The sequence below is a fragment of the Triticum aestivum genome, chromosome 3A (assembly GCF_018294505.1).
Source record: "Triticum aestivum cultivar Chinese Spring chromosome 3A, IWGSC CS RefSeq v2.1, whole genome shotgun sequence".
Taxonomy (NCBI): Eukaryota; Viridiplantae; Streptophyta; class Magnoliopsida; order Poales; family Poaceae; genus Triticum; species Triticum aestivum.
In genome coordinates, this window is record NC_057800.1 from 229,708,050 (window position 1) to 229,719,492 (window position 11,443).

An 11,443-nucleotide genomic window follows, 5' to 3' on the forward strand; every position below is an offset into this window, starting at 1 on the left:
CACGATTGCACCTTAGACCAAGTTTGGGATGGCTCTAACCTTAAGATTACTTTTAGGAGATGTTTTTCTAGTGAGCTTCTCTCTTTGTGGTTTGAGCTAGTAGAGATTGCTAAATCCATTGTTTTTACTTCGGGTGAGGACTCGCTTATTTGGGACGTTAATCCCAACGGGGTTTACTCTGTAAAATCTTTGTATAATGTAGTTAATTTTAGGGGTGTGCTTCCCATTAACACTCCTGCTGTGTGGAAAATCAAGATCCCTGCCAGGATTCATATTTTTTATGGTTGGTGGTTAATAACAAGATTTTGACCAGAGATAACCTAGATAGAAGACAGAATGTACCTGACTTATCTTGTGTTTTCTGTTCGTGTGATGAATCTTGCCACCATTTATTTTTTGGATGCGATGTTATGACTGAATTCTGGAGAAACATCTCCAGGATCACTGACTACAATAGGGCAGTCAACATGCTATCCTTGTCAGACTGTTGGCTTAGAGGGGGGTAATATGAGTGCCACAAATATTGTGCATTCAGCCGACCTTTGGGCCATTTGGAATACCAGGAATGACTTAATTTTTAACTGCACCAAATGGCTTAACATACAGGTGCTGTGGTGCAAGATGACCTCATACGCTGCACGGTGGGAACCGCTGTCTGTAGACCCTGTTAAGAAGCAAATTCAGAACATGGTGCGGGAGCTGGAGACTGTGAGCAAAGCTCCATTACCGTTGATGTGGCCGGATCCAGGCTGAGGAGCTGGGTGCAGTTTTTGCTTTTAGTTGGTAATTGAGCCTGTGGCTCTGGAGTTAGACAGGGGAGGTGGCTAGTTTTCTTTGCCTTAATTTGTGTCCATCTTCCTTGTAACAGCTGGCTACTAGCCTTTTTTTCCTCTTTGCTTTAGTGTGCGGTAGTGTTACTTCTGTAGTTACTGTGCTGTCGTTCTTTGTTGTACTGAACCGTTGTGATTTCTTTGCTTTGCAATGGAATCGGGGCTGGGCCCTCTTCTTCTAAAAAATCTTGTGCGGCGATTTGCGGCTATCACATTTTCTTCGTTGTCCCGCCGTTCACCGGTGCTGTTGGCTCGCTCTAGGATTAGTGCAGTCTTTACTAACTTGTGTCAGTGCGTGTGTTTGCTTGAATGCATGAATTAGTTGTGTCGCCAATCGTTGTTCGATGACGGATAAAGCGTTTAGAAGGGAGTTCTTAGGCCGAGGACCCAAAAAATGTGGCCCATGTGCACGATGCCATGAACCATTTTCTTTCTCGTTATTCCTTTTTCCCAGCGAAGCAAATACTCCCTCCGTTCTCAAATATAAGTCTTTTTAGAGATTCCAACAAATGACCACATACGGAGTAAAATAAGTGAATCTACACTCTAAAATATGTCTACATACATTCGTATGTTGTAGTCCATTTGAAATGTCTAAAAAAACTTATATTTAGGAACAGAGAGAGTACAATTCTAAAGAACACAGTCAACGCAATTCATATGCATCATGCTTGCATGATTTTTTTCACCAAAATGAAAGTGGGGCATCCACCCCACCTTGCCCTACGGGGTCCTCCGCCTGTGGTCTCATTTAATTTCTCTTGGCCTCTTCAGTCCCGTCTCTTTTTGAGTAGCTTTGACATGACAAAGACTCACTTATTGCACTTATCATCTATCTTCTTCTCTCTTCGGACCACTGCCTTCCTATCATACACACTAGTTACTGTATCTGCTATCATCCATTGTGTTGGACATGCCCGTCTCTTCTTTTCATTGTTCTAGTATTCACATTTTTTGGTGTCTTTTCTTGTTGTGTATTTTGTGAATTATTTCTCATACACCTAAGAACTTTCGCCCAACCACCATACCCTACTCTTTCGAATTGTCACCTCATTTCTCCCTCTCCAAACCCATTTACATTTACTGTTCATTTTCATCTTCAACCTCTCATTTTCATTCTTTCGCATTGTCTTTGAATCCCTTACATCTCGTCCCCTTTAATATGGCCATTTTGACCTACATGTAGCAGTAGCCTGGCTATGTGGGAGTCACGGCCGCATCGTTTACTAGTCTCTCATTGCATCCCTCTGCTAGATATGGATGTGCTATCGGATATGTTGCTATGCAACTGCAAGTTTACTATATGTCTGTTTGGTTCCTAGATTTGATCTTCCTTTGTTTTGTTGCAACTTGTTTACAAACTGGCCCGCTATTTTTATCTTTGAGTAAACCACAAGAGCATTATATTTCTATTATATGAGAAAAAAGATGTTACATACATTTACACAAGTGCACGGGAAGAATTGCACCAGATCCCTAAAACAATTCATGATGGCTACTCGTGAAAACATGAATCTACAGGAGCTCCAACGCATGTATCTGCCACTGCCTGATCAATACCTCTTCACATATTTTCCTTTAGGCACTGAAAACACGATGGTTTCTTTCCTTCCAAATGTTATATATGGCAAAAATATGAGGTCTCTACTACAATCATGAGGTCTTTGGTCCAAGCGCGAGTGGATGGAGATTCATGGGATGGGCTCGATTTTTTCGCTTGTTGTATACTCGATATACTCGGATCATTTTGACAGGGCCGGCCCTGGGTAGGGGCAAGAAGGGCGATGCCCTAGGGCCCAGCCTGCTGAGGGGCCCCGACCCTGTGCATAGCCTCTAGCCCAACAACTAGCTTATTATTAATAGGTCACATGTTTCTGAAAAAAACAGCTATTAGGTTCTTTATTGTGGAAGGCACTAGCCCAATTTTGATTCGATGGATTCATCTCGTAACACCAGCCGCCGTCGTTTCTTCTTCCTCTGTCTCTTCGTTCCCCATTCTGCTCCTACTCCCGAAGCACGCAGCATGCCTAGCAAATTACTAGTAATGGCTACTGCCGTTGTAGCTGAGTTTTTTATCCACTTTCAATCTCTCCATCTCACTCCCTTATGGATTAGCCTATAAGTATTCCGCTTGACCAGCAGACGACAGCACGCTGAGGCAACACTTCATCAGCTCAGTCACTTTACAAGTTGCAACTTGACAGTTTCTTGGGTCAAAGGATTACTAATTTCTTGTAATTTCTGAGTCTTTTTCTGCTTGATCTTTGTACTGTTTTTTTGGTTTCCTAGTGACTCCTTGACTGATCTTCTATTTTCTGTACAGGTTGCTCATTTGAGGATACAAGGACCCCAGCTGCCTATCAAGATCCGGCATGCTTGGATTTGGATAGCTGTATTTCTTCTATTTTTCCTCTGCCAAATTCAGGTATTAACGCTCCTTTCTTGTAAAAATGTTGCCTAAAAACATTCATCTTATTTTGATAAAATAAGAAAGAAAATGCTAGCAGATAAGTTTTGGTAATGAAACAAAAAGATACTTTGAAGAGAAATAAAACATTGGCTTTGTATCAATATAATTGATTTTTTTCACTATTGGGCCCACTTTTTAAGTTCGCCCCGGGCCTCTGAAAAGTCAGGAACGACCCTGCATTTTGGATATATGCAAGTACATGATGTATGCCCTCAAAGAAATTCGCAAGGGTAGGTGCAGGGGGTTCACACTTGCCGCCACAGGATTGCCTTGTAATTCAGAAATTCGCTTTGTCCCATGCGTTTAGTGCTTAATTACTATACGTGGGGTCTTCATGCATGCAACTTTTGGCAGACTCAAGCTCCACCCACCCCACACCATGCTTTTTCTTGTCACTTCCAAATTTGAATATGTTATATCTTTTGAACCAAAAGTCCCAAAAAATTATGTTTGCATATTTGTGTTCCTTGTGACGAGGGCTTTCAAACAAGGCCACTCTTGAATAAGTTTTGACCAGGTTTACTTTTTCCCCAAGTTTGAAATATTGAAACATAGCATTTGTAATTTTAAGTTTTTGCCAAGTTTCACGATGTTTCATATGAATCAACTCATTTCATAATATTAAGTTTATGTTTAAGGTTTAGGGCTTAGGGTTTAAGTTTTAGTATTTGAAATTTGGTGAATCGATCCTTCATTTTATCAAGTTTTAACAGGTGAAACTTGGTGAAGTTTTTAAAACTTGTCAAACCATATTCAATATTGGTCTTCTTTGAAAGCCCTTGTTGCAAGGAACAAAAATATGAAACACAACATAAATTGGACTTTCAGTTCAAAAGATATAATATATTCAAAATTGGAATTAAAAAGCATGAGAAATGAGATGGGTGCAACATGCCTATAGCAAATTATCGCCAAGACACGATCAAGGGACCAATTGAGTTTCCAAATCTTGATCCAATCGTACGGTCCAAAATGCCCCAAAAAAGTGTGTTCCTCCACACCTGGGTGTGACAAACCCTGATAATCCACAAGTATAGGGGATTGCAACAGTTTTCGAGGGTAGAGTATTCAACCCAAATTTATTGATTCAACACAAGGGGAGCCAAAGAATATTCTCAAGTATTAGCAGCTGAGTTGTCAATTCAACCACACTTGGATAACTTAATATCAGCAGCAAAGTGTTTAGTAGCAAAGTAATATGATAGTAGTGATAACGGTAGCAAAAAGTAACGGTAGCAAAAGTGATACTTTTGGTTTTATAGTGATTGTAACAGTAGCAACGAAAAAAGTAAATGAGCGAAGAACAATATATGAAAAGCTCATAGGCAATGGATCAGTGATGGATAATTATGCCGAATGCGATCGATCATGTAACAGTCATAACCTAGGGTGACACATAACTAGCTCCAGTTCATCAATGTAATGTAGGTATGTATTCCAAATATAGTCATACGTGCTTATGGAAAAGAACTTGCATGACATCTTTTGTCCTACCCTCCCCTGGCAGCGGGGTCCTATTGGAAACTAAGGGATATTAAGGCCTCCTTTTCATAGAGTACCGGACCAAAACATTAACACATAGTGAATACATGAACTCCTCAAACTATGGTCATCATCGGTAAGTATCCCGATTATTGTCACTTCGGGGTTAACGAATCATAACACATAATAGGTGACTAGACTTGCAAGATAGGATCAAGAACTCTCATATATTGATGAAAACCTAATAGGTTCAAATCTGAAATCATGGCACTCGGGCCCTAGTGACAAGCATTAAGCATAGCAAAGTCATAGCAACATCAATCTCAGAACATAGTGGATACTAGGGATCAAACCCTAACAAAACTAACTCGATTACATGATAAATCTCATCCAATCCATCACCGTCCAGCAAGACTGCGATGGAATTACTGATGCACGGTGGTGAGCATCATGAAATTGGTGATGGAGGAAGGTTGATGATGACGATGGTGAGGGATTCCCCTCTCTGCAGCCCCGAATGGACTCCAGATCAGCCCTCCCGAGAGAGTTTAGGGCTTGGCGGCGGCTCCGTGTCGTAAAACGCGTTGAATCCTTCTCCCTGATTTTTTCTCCCCGAAAGTGAATATATGGAGTCAAGGTTGAGGTCGGTGGAGCGTCAGGGGGCCCACGAGGCAGGGGGCGCGCCCAAGGGGGTAGGGCGCGCCCCCACCCTCGTGGACAGGTGGTGGCCCCCTGACGTGGATCTTTCTTCCAGTATTTTTTATATATTTCAAAATAATTCTCCGTTTATTTTCAAGTCATTACGAGAACTTTTATTTCTGCACAAAAATAACACCATGACAATTCTGCTAAAAACAACGTCAGTCCAGGTTAGTTCCATTCAAATCATGCAAGTTAGAGTCCAAAACAAGGGCACAAGTGTTTGGAAAAGTAGATACGACGGAGACGTATCAACTCCCCCAAGCTTAAACCTTTGCTTGGCCTCAAGCAATTCAGTTGATAAACTGAAAGTGATAAAGAAAAACTTTTACGAACTCTGTTTGCTCTTGTTGTTGTAAATATGTAAAGCCAACATTCAAGTTTTCAGCAAAGATTACGAACTAACCATATTCAGAATAACATTTAGGTCTCATGTTTACTCATATCAATGGCATAATCAACTAGCGAGCAATAATAATAAATCTCGGATGACAACACTTTCTCAAAACAATCATAATATGATATAACAAGATGATATCTCGCTAGCCCTTTCTGAGACCGCAAAACATAAATGCAGAGCACCTTTAAAGATCAAGGACTGACTAGACATTGTAATTCATGGTAAAAGAGATCCAGTCAAGTCATACTCAATGTAAACTAACACTAATGGATGCAAATGACAGCGGTGCTCTCCAACTGCTGCTTTTTAATAAGAGGATGATGAGTCAACATAAAAGTAAATAGATAGGCCCTTCGCAGAGGGAAGCATGGATTTGTAGAGGTGCCAGAGCTCAGTTTTGAAATAGATATGAACAATATTTTGAGCGGTATACTTTCATTGTCAACATAACAACTGAGAGATCTTGATATCTTCCATGCTACACACATTATAGGCGCTTCCTAAACAGAATGGTAAAGTTTATACTCCCCCTCCACCAACAAGCATCAATCCATGGCTTGCTCGAAACAACGAGTGCCTCCAACTAACAAGAGTCCCGGGGGAGTTTTGTTTGCAGTTATTTTGATTTGATTTGCATAAAGCATGAGACTGGGCATCCCGGTGACCAGCCGTGAGTGAGGAGCGGAGTCCACTCCTCTTGAGAATAACCCGCCTAGCATGGAAGATACAGACAACCCTAGTTGATACATGAGCTATTCGAGCATACAAAACAGAATGTTTATTTGAAGGTTTAGAGTTTGGCACATACACATTTACTTGGAACGGCAGGTAGATACTGTATATAGGTAGGTATGGTGGACTCATATTGAACAACTTTGGGGTTTATGGAATTGGATGCACAAGAAGTATTCCCGCTTAGTACAAGTGAAGGCTAGAAAAAGACTGGGAGGTGACCACCTAGAGAGCGACAACAGTCATTAACATGCATTAAAATTAATCAACACCGAATGCAAGCATGAGTAGGATATAATGCACCATGAACATAAATATCGTAGAGGCTATGTTGATTTTGTTTCAACTACATGCGTGAACATGTGCCAAGTCAAGCCACTCGAATCATTCAAAAGAGGATACCACCCTATCATACCACATCACAACCATTTTAATAGCATCTTGGCATGCAAGGTAAACCATTATAAGCTCCTAGCTAATTAAGCATTGCATAATCAACTATAATGTCTAATTGTCATTGTAAACATGTTTATTCATAATAGGATGAATCAGGAACGATGAAGTAATCATATTTACAAAAACAAGAGAGGTCGAGTTCATACCAGATTTTCTCATCTCAATAAGTTCATCATATAATCATCATTATTACCTTTCACTTGCACGACCGAATAGTGTGGATAATAATAAATATGCATGTGCATTGGACTAAGCTGGAATCTGCAAACTTCAATTCAAGAGAGAAGACAAGGTAATACGGGCTCTTTGTTAGATCAACAATAATGCATATGAGAGCCACTCAACATTTTAATCAAGGTCTTCTCTTCTTGACCCCAAAGGAGAGAAAAGAAACAAAACTATTTACACGGGAAAGCTCCCAACAAGCAAAAGAGGAACGAGAAATCTTTTTGGGTTTTCTTTTTAATTACTACTACTACATCATGAAAAGTAAACTAGCTAAAAGCTACAACTAATTTTTTTGTTTTTCTTAAGGTTTATCAAACACACAAGAGGAAAGCATAAAAAAGGAAGTAAACTAACATGGATGATACAGTGAAAAAGTATGAGCACTGACAACTAGCATGAGTGTGTGAACATGAATGTAATGTCGGCGAGAAATACACACTCCCCCAAGCTTAGGCTTTTGCCTAAGTTGGTCTATGGCCACGGCTGGCCTGGCGGACATCCAAAGTTGTAGCTGGGGTCGTACTGAGATGCAGCGGCAATTGCCTGATGAGCTGCAGCTTGGAGGCAAGCTGTCTCCGCCCTCCTCTCATACTCGGTCGCCTCCTCTCTGGTTATAACATATCTCCCTTTTTCCTGAAAGTCAAAGAAAATAGGAGTAGGGAGAGCGATGTGATAGGTGTGTCGTCTGTCAAAGATTAGTCAGTACTGGAGGAACTGATCGTTCCTCTCAACAAACTGATGACGAACCATAGCATCATAATCTAGATAAGAAGGAGGCAACTCAATATCATCTCCATGTATGGGTATCTCAAGAAAGTTAGCTATACGAGTTGCATAAATTCCACCAAAGAAATCTCCATGAATACGATTATTATGCAACCTACGTGCAACAATAGCCCCTAAGTTGTATTGTTTATCTCCTAAAATAGGGCTCTTGAGAACGCTAAGATCAGGTATACACATGTGACATGCTTCATCTTTACCGTTTATGCACCTTCCTATGAAGAGAGCAAAATAATGTATAGTAGGAAAATGAATGCTCCCTATGGTAGCTTGCATCACATCTCTAGATTCCCCCACAGTTATACTAGCAAGAAAATCTCTAAATTCAGATTTGCGAGGTTCACTAACATCACCCCACTGTGGGAGTTTACAAGCAGTGTTAAAATCTTCTAAGTCCATGATATAAGATTTATCATAAAGATCAAACAGGACAGTTTGAGAATTGTGTGATGATGAAAATTTAAACCTTCTCATAAATGAATTAGTTAAATAGAGGTATTGACTGCACTTATCTGCCTCGAAGCTCTCAAGATCAGTATTACGCACATATGCATCAAATTCCTCTTTAATTCCTGCTTGAATCATGAAATCCTCTAACGGCCATTCACAAGGCCGCACTTGAGCATCCCTTGGTGGTTCCTCGTCCGCATCACGTATTGCGAGTATGGGTCCTTGCTTCCTTGAAGAACCACCTTGGTACATTTTCCTAAATATATTTCTTGCTCTGAAAAATTTCTGAATTTTTTAGTAACTCAAAATAAAAGTGAACCGAACTCAACAATATTGATAGCAACTACTCCTACAAGTGCCTAGAGGCAATATCATGGATTAAAAATACTTTTGACCATATAAATTTGACATGCAAGCTCAAGAACAAGGTCACCTAAGCAGCAAAAATTTGCAATGAATAAAGCACTAGAACAAAAACTAATTGGACCATCGGAGGAGTCACATACCAAAGAACAATCCCCCAAAGCAGTTTTGTGAATGGAGCTTTGAGCAAGGAGATCGAAAATGGCAGCAAGATGAGCTTGGACTCGGGTTTGAGCTGGCTAGTGATGTTTTTGGGAGGAAGAAGGAGTGTATGGTAGCTGGAATAAGTGAAGGGGAGCCACCATGGGCCCACGAGGCAGGTGGGCATGCCCTGGACCCTCGTGGCCAGGTGCTTGCTCCTCCTGCTGTGTTCTCAGTGCCAGATATTCTCAAATATTCTAGAAAAAACATATTTAAATTTCAGGGCATTTGGAGAACTTTTATTTTCGGGGTATTTTTTATTGCATGGATAATTCAGAAAATAGACAGAAATTACTGTTCCTGCTTTATTCAATATAAATAACAGAAAGTAAAAAGGAGGGTACAGAGAGTTGTGTTTGCTAAATTCATCCATCTCATGCTCATCCAAAGGAATCCACTAACAAGGTTGATCAAGTCTTATTAACAAACTCATTTCGAATAACATGAAACCAGAGAATTTTCGAATAACACTAGGTTACCTCAACGGGGATATGCACATCCCCAACAATAAGAATGTCATATTTCTTCTTGGCGGTTGGAAGAGGAAATTCAAAACCTCCAATAGTAATTGTTGAAATTTTTCCAATAGAATTGATACTGTGGACTTGAGGTTGTTTCCTCGGAAAGTGTACCATATGCTCATTACCATTAACATGAAAAGTGACATTGCCTTTGGTGCAATCAATAACAGCCCCTGTAGTATTCAAAAAGGGTCTTCCAAGAATAATAGACATACTATCATCCTCGGGAATATCAAGAATAATAAAGTCCGTTAAAATAGTAACGTTTGCAACCACAACAGGAACATCGTCACAAATACCGACAGGTATAGCAGTTGATTTATCAGCCATTTGCAAAGATATTTCAGTAGGTGTCAACTTATTCAAATCAAGTCTACGATATAAAGAGAGAGGCATAACACTAACACCGGCTCCAAGGTCACATAAAGCAGTTTCAACATAGTTTCTTTTAATGGAGCATGGTATAGTTGGTACTCCTGGATCTCCAAGTTTCTTTGGTATTCCACCCTTAAAAGTATAATTAGCAAGCATGGTGGAAATTTCAGCTTCCGGTATCTTCCTCTTATTTGTAACGATATCCTTCATATATTTAGCATAAGGATTCATTTTAAGCATATCAGTCAAACGCATACGCAAAAAGATAGGTCTAATCATTTCAGCAAAGCGCTCAAAATCCTCATCATCCTTTATCTTGGATGGTTTAGGAGGAAAAGGCAAGGGCTTCTGAACCCATGGTTCTCTTTCTTTACCGTGCTTCCTAGCAACAAAGTCTCTCTTATCATAACGTTGATTCTTTGATTGTGGGTTATCAAGATCAACATCAGGTTCAATCTCTACACCATTATTGCTAGGTTGAGCATCAACATGAACATCATCATTAACATTATCACTAGGTTCATGTTCATTACCAGATTGTGTTTCAGCATCATAAATATAAATATCATTGGGATTCTCAGGTGTGTCTACAACAGGTTCACTAGAAGCATGCAAAGTCCTATCATTTTTCCTTTTCTTCCTTTTAGAAGGACTAGGTGCGTCTACATTAGCTCTCTGAGAATCTTGCTCAATTCTCTTAGGGTGGCCCTCAGGATACAAAGGTTCCTGAGTCACTTTACCTCCTCTAGTTGCAACTCTAACAGCAAAGTCATTATTTTTATTATTCAAATCATTCTAAGCTTTAAGTACTTGTTCTACTTGAGTGGTAACCATAGAAGCATGTTTACTAATAAGTTTAAGTTCACCTTTAACATTAGCCATATAATCACTCAAGTGTTCAATCATATAAGCATTATGTTTCAATTGTCTACCAACATAAGCATTAAAATCTTCTTGCTTAACCATAAAGTTATCAAATTCATCCAAACATTGGCTAGCAAACTTAGCAGGAGGGATTTTAGCTTTATCATATCTATAGAGAGAATTTACCTTTACTACCTATGTCGAGTTATCAAGACCATGTGTTTCTTCAACAGATGATGAATTAAGACCATGTATTTCTTCAACAGAAGGTAAATTCTTAACATCTTCAACTTTTATACCTTTTTCTTTCATAGATTTCTTTGCCTCTTGCATATATTCGGGACTGAGAAATAGAATACCCCCTTTCTTCAGAGTTGGCTTAGGAGTTGGTTCAGGAAGTGTCCAATTAATTTCATTGGTCAACATATTATTCAATAGAATTTCAGCTTGATCAACCGTTCTTTCCCTGAAAACACAACCAGCACAACTATCCAGGTAATCTCTGGAAGCATCGGTTAGTCCATTATAAAGATATCAAGTATTTCATTTTTCTTGAGAGGATGATCAAGCAAAGCATTAAGTAATTTGA